This window comes from Ranitomeya variabilis, chromosome 1 (assembly GCF_051348905.1).
Source record: "Ranitomeya variabilis isolate aRanVar5 chromosome 1, aRanVar5.hap1, whole genome shotgun sequence".
Lineage (NCBI taxonomy): Eukaryota > Metazoa > Chordata > Amphibia > Anura > Dendrobatidae > Ranitomeya > Ranitomeya variabilis.
In genome coordinates this window covers 588,923,427-588,936,257 of record NC_135232.1, presented here as the reverse complement: position 1 = coordinate 588,936,257, position 12,831 = coordinate 588,923,427, and the positions used below count along the sequence as shown (strand labels likewise).

Here is a 12,831-nt window from a genome sequence, read left to right as displayed (position 1 = left end):
AATAGAGAAGCCAGCCTAGCCGCAAACGAGGGCAGCTGAGGAAGCAACCTCAGAACCAGCAGTTCCACTCACAGCCACCAGAGGGAGTCTACGGACAGAACTCGCCGAAGTACCATTCATGACCACAGGAGGGAGTTCGAGAACGGAATTCACAACAGGGGCCATAATGAACGGTGCAGAGCATTATATATGGCACAGCATTCTATGGAGCATCTATGGGGCCATGGGGCCATAATGAACTGTGCAGAGCATTATATATGGGGTAGCTTTATGTAGAGTATCTAATCTATGGGGCCATACTGAACGGTGCAGAGCATTCTATATGGGGCACAGCTTTATGTGGAGCATCTATGGGGCCATAATGAACGGTGCAGAGCATTCTATATGGCACAGCTTTATATGGAGCATCTATGGGGCCATAATGAACGGTGCAGAGCATTATATGTGGTACAGCTTTATATGGAGCATCTATGGGGCCATAATGAACGGTATGGAGCATCTATTTTTAATTTTGAAATTCACCGGTAGCTGCTGCATTTTCCACCCTAGGCTTATACAAAAGTCAATAAGTTTTCCCAGTTTTTTGTGGCAAAATTAGGGGGGGTCGGCTTATACTCGGGTCGGCTTATACTCGAGTATATACGGTAACAAAAAAGTGTGAAACACTGAAATTAAGTATATAATTCCACATGTGTTAATTTATTAGAGATAGATTTTTATATAATGATGGCCCCAGTTCTCCATATTAAAAATAATGAAGTTTATACTTGCAGCATTCTGATTCCCGGCACTGCAGCTTACATTTTCTCTTCTGGTCCACAGAGCAGCATGAGGTAATGTCATCGTGCTGCCTGCGTGAGCACACTGAAGTCTCAGGAAGCTGCGGTCTGCAGTTTATGAGACAGACCAGGGATTCCACTAGGAATTTTGGGGCCCCGTACTTGCAAAGTTTTTTGGTTCCCTTGAGACTCCACCTAGGCTCCACACCAGCTCGGCCTCCACCGTCCCACTGCCTACTCTTGGAAAAAAACGGATTACTTACCGGTAATGCTCTTTTATAGAGCCCACGACAGCACCCACTGAGAGAAGGGATCCGCCCCTAGGAACAGGAAACCTACAAAGAGATAAAAGGGGCAGCCCCCCCTCACTCCTCAGTAGTATTACAGAGAATGGGAGGAACCACCTCCACCAGGTTTTAGTCAATAAGCTCCATAATAATTATATATACATATTTACAATTTCTTATTATTTACAGTTTACCATTATCTCCTCACCACCAAAGTACATGTTTTACTATAATAAGGGAGGGATGTGAGTGGGTGCTGTCGTGGGCTCTATAAAAGAGCATTACAGGTAAATAATCCGTTTTTTTCTCTTCGCCACGACAGCACCCACTGAGAGATTTACAGAGACAATCACCTGGGTGGGACCACCGTGTCAAGAACTGATACTCCAAAGGTTAAATCAGATGAAGATGACAGGTCTAGCCTATAGTGCCTATAAAAGGTAGAAGGCAAAGACTAGGTTGTGGCCTTACATATAAGATCTATTGGAACGTCCGCCTTTTCTGCCAAGGAAGCCGATATGGCTCTTGTAGCATGCACGCCCACATTTTCTGGTGGATCTCTTCCTTTGGCCTTATATGCCAGCATTATGGCATCTCTAATCCAGCGAGACAGCATATTTTTCGGGACCCTGGAGCCCTTCTTATTACCCTGAAAAGAGACAAAAGAGAGCCCTGCTCTGCCTCCAGGCCTTGGTTCTATCCAAGTAGGCCAAAACAGTCCTTTTTACATCCAGGGTATGTAGCTTCTTCCCTGGTGTCGAGTAGTCCTCATGAAAAGTAGGAAGGAAGATTTCTTGTGTCCTATGAAATTTAGTAGCTTCTTTGGGAAGATTGGATGAGTCTGTTTTTTAAGACTATTCTATCAGGTCATATTGATAAAAAAGGTGGATCAATTGATAAGGCTTGGAGGTCAATCACTCTCCTAGCAGACACCAAAGCTACTAACAATATAGTTTTTAACGAGACATTTTATTGAGGCTACCTGGAGAGGTTCGAATGGGCTTTCTGTTAATGCATCCAGAACCAAATTTAAATCCCATGATGGGATCTGAGGTATATGGACAGGGTTTGAACGTTGGCACGCAGATATGAAACGAGAAACCCATCTATTACCGTTCTGATGTTAATCAGACGTTAATGTTCTGACTATAAAGGGCCCCTAGAGCTGAAATTTGAACTTTTAAAGTATTTACTGACAGACCTAATTCACGTCCCTTTTGTAGAAACTCTAATGTGGGAAATATAGGCATCTCCATAGCTACATCTGCTGTATAAAACTCTAAGAATTTTCTCCAGACTTTAGTGTATATTTTAGTAGTGGATGGTTTTCTACTTTTTAAAAGGGTATTTACTAAACCCTCCAAAAATCCTCTAAATTTTAATAGTTGCCTCTCAAATTCCATACCATCAAGTTCACTCCCTTGACCTGAGGGTGAAAGAAGGGACCTTGTGAGAGTAGGTCTCTGGTCTCCGGAAGAATCCACGGATTGGAAATCGACATCGCTTTTAGCCATGAAAACCATGGCCTTTTGGGCCCAAAAGGAGCTATTAACAGTACTCTTGCCCCTTCTTCTCTTATCTTCCTGATGACTATAGGAAGAAGATTCCATGGAGGAAAGGCATAGGCCAGATTGAATGTCCATGGAAGCTGTAGGGTGTCGAATACGTCTGGATTGTCCTGCCTGCACAAAGAGGCAAATCTTTTGACCTGCCTGTTGCATCTTGTCGCAAACAAGTCTGAGGTATTCCCCAACCGGGTAGTTATCCTGAAGATTCGCTTGCTGAGCATCCATTCTCCCTGATGTAGGGTGTGACGGCTGAGAAAATCTGCCGGAAATTGTCTATACCTCTGATATGAACGGCCGATAGGGATAACAGATGTTTTTCGGCTAGATTCAAGATGCTTGTTTTAATGCTCATGAGGGTGTTTGACCGCATACCTCCTTGATGGTTTAGGTAACCTACTGAGGTGGTGTTGTCAGACTGAATCCTTGTATGGGAACCTTGTAGCTGCGGAAGAAAGTTAAGTATGGCATAATAAATTGCCCTTAATTCAGTCACATTAGAAGAGTCCCTAATCTCTGCTCTAGACCATCGACCCTGAACCACCTCATCCTTAAAATGTGCACCCCAGCCCCAAGGACTAGCATCTGTGGTAATTATGTTTGAGGGAACCACCACCCAAGGAACTCCAGCCAAGAGATTAACTGGGTTTAACCACCATTTAAGGCTGCTTTCACACTAGCGTCGGTACGGGGCCATCGCGCTGCGTCGGCCCGACGTACCAACTCATACTGTGAAGAAAATGCCCGACGTTGGCAGCGGAAGCAGTCTTAAGACGCTTCCGCTGCTTCATTGTAAGGTCCGGGGCGGAGGGGACGGAGTTTCGGCCGACGCACAAAAAAAGTTACATGTAACGTTTTTTGTGGCGGCGGTAAAATGTTAGTCTATGGGGAAAAAACGCATCCTGCAGACAACTTTGCAGGATGCGTTTTTTTCTCCTAAACGCATTGCGACGTGCAGCCAAAAACGCTAGTGTGAAAGTAGCCTAAGGGAGTGAACTATATCTAATGGCAGGAATAGTGTGCATTCTAAATGTCCCTGCAATCTGATATCTTCCTGTAAAACAAATTTTTGTTAAATCCTAGTGTGTAGCTGAGCCCACTGCACTGCGGGAATACAAGAGGTTAATAAGGACATGGGCTTCCTTAAGGACATACTACGTTTATCATCTTCCAAGCTTACTTTATTAATAATGGAGGTCTTTTTTGCATCAGGAAGCAGACATTTCTGGCTTACAGAATCCAGGAGAAGCCCGAGGAACATTTGGCGGGTCACATGCTGAAGTCTGGATTTTTCACAATTGATAATCCAGCCAAGTGATTGTAAAGAAGATACTATATCCTCTAGTCTGTTCACATTGAAGGTGGGGGGGGGGATTTTCCTACAATGAGGAGGTCATCTAGGTATGGAATAATTAGGGTCTCTTTAACCCGTAAAAAAGACATTACCTCCAATAATTTAGCAAAGATTCGGGGTGCCATATATAACCCAAGGGCATAGCTGTAAATGACAGTCCTGACCCCCCATTGTGACCACTACCCGAAGAAACTGTTGATGTGAATTGTGTATGGGCAGATGGTAATACGCATCCTTAAGATCTAAAACAGCCATATAACAACCGGGAAACAAAACCTTAATGACTGAACGTATAGACTCCATTTTAAAAGGTTTTAGATCTTAAAAAGGTATTTAAATTTCTTAGGTTAATTATGGTTCTGAATGAACCATCAGGCTTGGGAATTAGAAATAAGGGAGAGTAAAAGCCCTTCCCTCTTTGGGATGCCGGAACTTCTACTAACACCTGTTTAGATAAAAGACTCCTAATTTCTACCTCCAACGCTTCGGGTTGTACCTGGGATTTTAAGGAAGTCAATAGGAAGGAATCCGGAGGTTTCCGGATAAAGTCTAAGGTTAGGCCTGATGTCACAATGTCAATGGCCCAGAAATTAGCCATTATTTTTTCCCATTGGTGACCGAAATGCAGTAATCTACCCCCTACAGGCAGGGCAGAACTAGCGGAATCTATCTGCCGGGTTGAAGGGACGTCTGTTAAAGAGAGATTCCCCTTCTGCCTGAAATCTTTATTGTTCCAACGGTCTTTATAGTCTTTTCTCCTGCCAAATGCTGGCTTCCTGAATGCTTTTCTGTAAGAGGGAATGGATTAGGAAACCCTTTTTTCTCTCTCTCCTTCCTTAGTCAGGATATCATCTAAAACTGCGCCAAAAAGGTACTCACCCTAACAGGGCATCGCACAAAGCTTAGATCTGGATTGGGCATCACCCTTCCAGTTTTTTTTTTTAACCATAATGCTCTGCGAGCTGTATTGGTTTAACTGGCTGTTCTAGCTGCTAAACGCAGGGAGTCTATAGAAGCGTCTGACAAAAAGGCCGCAGCTCCTTTAAAGGAATAGCCGAGCGTAACTTGTCTCTGGATATTCCATTTTTTATATTTTGATCCAGCTGATCTAGCCAAACAAGCATGGACCTCCCTGTGCACGTGGCCGAGATTGCTAGTTTGAAAGCAGCTATACAAGATTCCCAGGATCTTTTTAGGAATGCATCCGATTTACAGTCCATTGCGTCAGATAAGGTTCCCGCATCCTCCACCGGCAAGGAGGAGCGACGTGAAGTAGAGGCCACAGCTGCATCCACCTTGGGTACTTTAGCCCAGGAGGCCAGAACCTCAAACGGGTAGCGTCTTTTTGATGCTATGGGCACAAAACCATCTTGCCCGTTTGTCCCACTTTTTTAACAAGATCCTTAATTGTCTTTATCACAGGAAAAACGCGAACCTTCCGCTGAGAAAGGCCTGCGAACATAGCTTCTTGTGGAGTTTGGGGCTCCTTAGAGACTCTGCTAGACCCATTGTGTCTCTCACAGACTTAACTACATTATTAATACCATCTGTTGAAAAACATACATATTCCTCCTCATCCAAGGATACAGACGCCTGTCATACATCCGAATTTATTTCCCCACTTTCAGAAGAGGACTCTGCTCTGGGTGAGGTCACTTTCCTGCTGGACTTCCTCTTAAATTAAGTACTTCAGTAGTTCAGCTAAGGACTGTAGTTCTTCATGGATCATTAAACGAATGTCCTCCATCTTGACTAAACCTTCCTCCTGTAAGGTACTATTTATACAAAACTGGCATAATCTCTTGAGATAGGGGTTCAGAACATAAAGCACATTGCTTATGTTTGGTTTTTCCAGTTTTTTTGGCCTATGAATATATAAAGCAAAAATAGGCGACCATCAGCTTAGCAAAATTTTCTCACAAACCTCACCCTGGCGAATAATCTGAAAAGATACCGGTTGTAGGGATGATGGCTTAGACTGGGGTGTAGACTGGGTTGATCTTCTCTCTTTCCCCGTTTTATCTGTGGAATCACTCTGTTTAGCGTGTCCACTGCCTTTCTTGTCACGCACTGGTAACATTAGCGCCTCCAGTGGACACGCGGTATTGTCACTAGGAGATGACATGTTAGAGCACACACATTCAGCTCTCTTAGCTTGTGCTTTATATCCAGGTCATGGAGGCAGGTCATCCACACACATACACACCTTTTTTTTTCCAGGGGAAGGAGTGTTACATGGACAAAAGAGCAAGGGCCCGACAAACATGGGGGCACTCAAGGCTGCGTTACCTCATCCACCATAGCAATCCCTGAAGTGTATCGAACTACTTCTGGGTGCTCGATCTACCGCGCATGCATGCGAATCCACGCTGCTTCTCAGCGTCGCCCCAGCAGCAGTTCTTACCAGACCCGCCAGACAACTGACTTCAGGTAAGCGCCTGCGGTTGGTGATACAGTGCACGCCTTACCTTCGGCCCTCTGAAGTAGCGCACTCCTGGAGATGTGACTCCGCAACCAGTGTCCCAGCAGGGAGACTGTTGCTAACATGTGGACAAGGTCATATGTCATGTTTCACAGAGGAGGGGGGAGCCAGCAGGAACATTCCCCCGACCCTGCCACAGGAGCCCCTGCCGCTCTACCAGAAACTGCATAGGCGGCAATCCAGGCGGGTATTCCTCTTCTTAATCTTCAGAGCGTAATCTCTGCAGGTTCCCCTCTAGGAACAGAAAACCAACTGAGGAGCGAGGGGGGCCACCCCTTTTATCCCTCTGTAGGTTTCCTGTTCCTAGGGGGATCCCCTCTCTCAGTGGGTGCTGTCGTGGCGAAGAGAAAAACTCAAATTTCACCACCATATCCTCACTGATCAGATATTAACAGTTCCCAAACACCAGATCACATTCATAACCTGCAGCTTTTGTTCTGGCCAAAAGAATTTTTAAGCCGTCTGACCCAACTCTACTGTAACCTATCAAATATAAATATATTTTTATGTATTTTTCTTTAAGGGAATGAGTGACATTTACATTTTTTTTTTTTTTAAACCACCATTAATACCACATACAGGGAACAAATACAGCCACACCATCGCCAGACCACATATTACCATCACATAGTGACTGAATACTACAATACTGATTATTAAAAAAGAAAAACAACACTAAGTGTCATTGTATACAGGAACTCTATTTACTGTCAGTGTACAGGTAATACAGTGATCAGTGACATTATACACAGGAGCTATGTACATAGTGTATAGTGCACAGGTAATACAGTGATCACTGATGACATACACAGGAGCTCTGTATATAGTGTCAGTGTACAGGTAATACAGTGATCACCACTGCCAGTGACATTATACACAGGAGCTCTGTATATAGTATACAGTGCATAGTGTCAGTGTACATGTAACACACCGACTCACCAGTGATGTCTAGCTGAAGTCCTTCATCTTTGCTTTTCTTTTTCATCCAGCACAGACTGCCTTCACTTCTTCCAGCTAAGACTCATCTCTGCATAAAATAACAGTTACCTACAGCACAGCTTCCAGAGCACATTCCACTTTTTCCCCTTTCTTCTACACAACACATCTGAATACAGAGGTGCACCCACAATCAATATATAATTGGTTATTATGCAACCTCAGATTGTAATCTTGCGGGCAGGGCCCTCATTCCTTTTGGTATCTGTTGATCTATGTGTTTACTGTTATGCTTAATGTCCATTGTCTGTACAAGTCCCCTCTAAAATGGAACGTGTTGCGGAATATTATTATTATTATTACACCATTCCAAATATAAATTATAATCCACAACTGTGCACCCACTAACTATAAATAGCCACTTTCCCCATTTAATATATAAATTAATTAGCACCTTTACTCTTTGCCCAATTGATTACCAATCGCTTCATCCTCAACGCCCCCCACTATGTACCTCCCGCTCTAAAGGCCCCGTCTCACATAGCGAGATCGCTAGCGAGATCGCTGCTGAGTCACAAGTTTTGTGACGCAACAGCGACCTCAGTAGCGATCTCGCTATGTGTGACACGTATCAGCGATCAGGCCCCTGCTGTGAGATCGCTGGTCGTGTCGGAATGGCCTGGACCGTTTTTTGGTCATTGAGGTCCCGCTGACATCGCTGAATCGGTGTGTGTGACACCGATCCAGCGATGTCTTCACTGGTAACCAGGGTAAACATCGGGTTACTAAGCGCAGGGCCGCGCTTAGTAACCCGATGTTTACCCTGGTTACCAGCGTAAATGTAAAAAAAACAAACAGTACATACTCACCATCTGATGTCCGTCAGGTCCCTTGCCGTCTGCTTCCTGCTCTGACCGACTGCCGCCGTACAGTGAGAGCACAGCACAGCAGTGACGTCACCGCTGCGCTCTGCTCTCACTGTACGGCGGCACTCAGTCAGAGCAGGAAGTAGACGGCAAGGGACCTGACGGACACCGAAAGGCGAGTATGTACTGTTTGTTTTTTCTGGTAACCAGGGTAAACATCGGGTTACTAAGCGCGGCCCTGCGCTTAGTAACCCGATGTTTACCCTGGTTACCCGGGTGCTGCAGGGGGACTTCGGCATCGTTGAAGACAGTTTCAACGATGCCAAAGTCGTTCCCCTGATCGTTGGTCGCTGGAGAGAGCTGTCTGTGTGACAGCTCCCCAGCGACCACACAGCGACTTACCAACGATCACGGCCAGGTCGTATCGCTGGTTGTGATCGTTGGTAAATCGCTATGTGAGATGGGGCCTTAACCCCGATTCATTATATTTACATGCCCCTCCTGCCCCAATTCATTGTCATGTCTCTCCCCCGCCCTCTATTCATCATCAACTGCTCTACCCCACATTCAATACATTATTTACTCCCCACCCTCAAAATTCATTATTTGTTCTCCCCTTAGATCATAGTTTGCTCTCCCCACCCCCCTTCAATTGATTATTTGCTCTACCCACCCCTGACCTTCAATTAAATTGCTGTTCCCTGTCCCTCAGGCTATGTGCACACTTTCAGGTTTTTTCGCGATAAAAACGCTATAAAACTCATTAAAAACGCATACATTATCCATCCTATCATTTAGAATGCATTCTGCATGTTTTGTGCACATGGTGCGTTTTTTTCCGCGAAAAAAAACGCATTGCGGTAAAAAAAGCAGCATGTTCATTAATTTTGCGGATTTTCCGCGTTTTTCCCGCAATTCTATGCATTTGGGAAAAATGCACAAAAACGCATCAAAAACGCGGTAAAAACGCATGCGGATTTCTGGCAGAAATGCCCGCTTTTGTTAGGAAAATTTCTGCCAGAAATCCTGACGTGTGCACATAGCCTCACACTGAATTCATAATTTGCAATCCCCCCACTTTAATTTGAAGTCCACTTACTTCATTGCAGTCCCCATCACTTCCTCTGCAGTGCCCCTTCATCATTTGCAGCCCCCTATCCCCCTTCCATTTCATCATGTGCAGTCCCCCTTACCCACATCCACTTCATGTGCAGTCCCTCTTAACCCAAAATTCATCATGTGCAGTCCCTCTTACCCCCAAGTTCATCGTGTGCAGTGTCCTTAACCCCCACTTCATCATGTCCCATCTCCTTTAACCCCAAAACTCCTTCATGTGCAACCCCACTCCCCCTTCATCATGTACAGCCCACTCCCCTCACTCCATCATGTGCATTCTCCTTACACCCCCCCACTTCATCACTTGCAGTTACCCACCATTGAATTCATTTTATAAAGAAAACAAAAAGGTTTTTCATACTTACTTCACCAGTCGCTCCCCTGCAGCACCTCTCTGCTTCCAGCATCAGGGACATGTCCGCGCGTGCGTGATGACATCATCGCGCATGCCCGACACCTGAACCAGAAGTACAGAGAACATGGAGTGAGCGGGAGCTGCACAGATGTCAAGGTAAGACGGCTGTGCACAGCTCCTGGCCCCGGTGCAGACGTGTGCGCTGATAGATTGATGCGGTTTTGTCTGCTGCCGGCCACGTCATAGTACAGCACACAAGGCAGCCTACAATTTGCTGTGCGGCTGTAGCCATCAGGCGGCCAGCCCTGAACATCTGCTGGGGGAGGTGAACATCTGCTGGGGGAAATTTTCCTCTCTGCCACCCAGCCCAGCCAGCCCCTGCAGGCAGTGTATATGGCAGACTTCATTGCATATAGCAAGAGGGTCCATTCCAGTTCTGTCTGCTGCTGCCTATTACAGATATTTATATACATAGTCCCAGGTATCAGGAATAATTTTTGGGGAATCTTAATCCTGATTATTTTCTTTAAAAGCAATCCATTGCACACCCTTTTTCTGCTCCATTTGCTTGTTGGCACTGCAGAATACAGCGAGATCCTTTCTGTATTAGGCCGGCCTCACACTGGGCGTAAGACAATACGCCACGTATTATACGTCCGTACTACGGCCGTAATACGGAGAAATGTTCCCAAAATATTGATCCGTAGTCAGGGTGTGTCAGCGTATTTTGCGCATGGCATCCTCCGTATGTAATCCGTATGGCATCCGTACTGCGAGATTTTCGCGCAGGCTTGCAAAACCGACATCTAATGGATTTATGTGCTCAAATGTTCGGGAAAACATATATGCAGTATATATAGATATATGTCATTGAGACACATATATATATATATATATTCTGTATTTAGATTTCATTCAGCGTGATATGTGTTAAAAGCCGGTAATTCAATTGCCGGCTTCTCATTTCTCCTGCATAAACCCGACAGTATATGAGACATGGTTTACATACAGTAAACCATCTCATATCCCCTTTTTTTTTGCATATTCCACACTACTAATGTTAGTAGTGTGTATGTGCAAAATTTCAGCGCTGTAGCTGCTGAAATAAAGGGTTAAATGGCGGAAAAAATTGGCGTGGGCTCCCGCGCAATTTTCTCCGCCAGAATGGTAAAGCCAGTGACCGAGGGCAGATATTAATAGCCAGGAGAGGGTCCATGGTTATTGCCCCCCCCCCCCCCGTGGCTAAAAACATCTGCCCCCAGCCACCCCAGAAAAGGCACATCTGGAAGATGCGCCTATTCTGGCACTTGGCCACTCTCTTCCCACTCCCTGTAGCGGTGGGATATGGGGTAATGAAGGGTTAATGCCACCTTGCTATTGGAAGGTGACATTAAGCCAGATTAATAATGGAGAGGCGTCAATTATGTCACCTATCCATTATTAATCCAATAGTACGAAAGGGTTAAAAAAAACACACACACATGATTTAAAAGTATTTTAATGAAATAAACACAGCGGTTGTTGTAATAATTTATTGTTCTCTCAATCCATCAGGAACACCCTCGCTTGGAAAAATAATAAACGCACAAGATACATACCTTCTGGTGAACCGTCTCGTCCCACGAAGTAATCCATCTGAAGGGGTTAACTAATATTACAGGCAGGAGCCCTGCTAAATGCAGCTGTGCTCCGTGCTTGTAATTCCCCAGCAAATGAATGAAATGTAGGTCATTGACCTACATTTCCTTCAGTCGCGGTGATGCGCCCCCTGGTGGATGTCCTCATATGACCTGGTGCTTGGGAAAAAGTTCCCAGGCTGCAGTTCATGAGAACATCCACCAGAGGGCGCCTCACCGCGACTGAAGGAAATGTAGGTCAATGACCTACATTTCATTCATTCGCTGGGGAATTACAAGCACAGCTGCATTTAGCAGGGCTCCTGCCTGTAATATTAGTTAACCCCTTCAGATGGATTACTTCGTGGGATGAGACGGTTCACCAGAAGGTATGTATCTTGTGCGTTTATTATTTTTCCAAGCGAGGGTGTTCCTGATGGATTGAGAGAACAATAAATTATTACAACAACCGCTGTGTTTATTTCATTAAAATACTTTTAAATCATGTGTGTGTGTGTGTTTTTTAACCCTTTCGTACTATTGGATTAATAATGGATAGGTGACATAATTGACGCCTCTCCATTATTAATCTGGCTTAATGTCACCTTCCAATAGCAAGGTGGCATTAACCCTTCATTACCCCATATCCCACCGCTACAGGGAGTGGGAAGAGAGTGGCCAAGTGCCAGAATAGGCGCATCTTCCAGATGTGCCTTTTCTGGGGTGGCTGGGGGCAGATGTTTTTAGCCACGGGGGAGCCAATAACCATGGACCCTCTCCTGGCTATTAATATCTGCCCTCGGTCACTGGCTTTACCATTCTGGCGGAGAAAATTGCGCGGGAGCCCACGCCAATTTTTTCCGCCATTTAACCCTTTATTTCAGCAGCTACAGCGCTGAAATTTTGCACATACACACTACTAACATTAGTAGTGTGGAATATGCAAAAAAAAAGGGGATATGAGATGGTTTACTGTATGTAAACCATGTCTCATATCCTGTCGGGTTTGTGCAGGAGAAATGAAAAGCCGGCAATTGAATTACCGACTTTTCACTAACACCGCTGCGTATTTCTCGCAAGTCACACTGCTGGTCAGTGTGGAATCCGTATTTTTCTCGCCCCCATAGACTTTCATTGGCGATTTTTTTGCGTAATACGGTGACAAACGCAGCATGCTGCGATTTTGTACGGCCGTAGAAAGCCGTATAATACTGAACCGTAATATACGGCTAATAGGAGCAGCCCCATTGAGAATAATTGTGCCGTTTATTTTGCGAGTTTTACGGACGTAGTTTATGCGCTCATACGTCCGTAAAACTCGCTAGTGTGAGGCCGGCCTTACAGTGTAAAAATCCAGCTATTTTAAACAAGGGTTCGGCAGTCACATGGATCACATCTTAGTGCATTGAAAATTCTGCCATTTGTGGCCCACTGTTAAATTTTTTTGTAGTGTCTTAGATAAGACACCAATTTAC

General features: G+C 45.0%; 1 protein-coding gene across 1 annotated transcript in view; it reads right to left on the bottom strand.

Moving 5' to 3' along the window:
* LOC143807269 (fibrinogen-like protein 1) overlaps positions 1-6,503 on the bottom strand; it is a 42,110-nt gene extending 35,607 nt beyond the window's left edge. Inside the window, exon 1 of the mRNA XM_077288666.1 lies at positions 6,454-6,503. The gene's annotated coding sequence lies outside the window, so the exon portion shown is untranslated. The remainder of the gene's footprint in view (positions 1-6,453) is intronic.
* Positions 6,504-12,831: the final 6,328 nt, after the last annotated feature.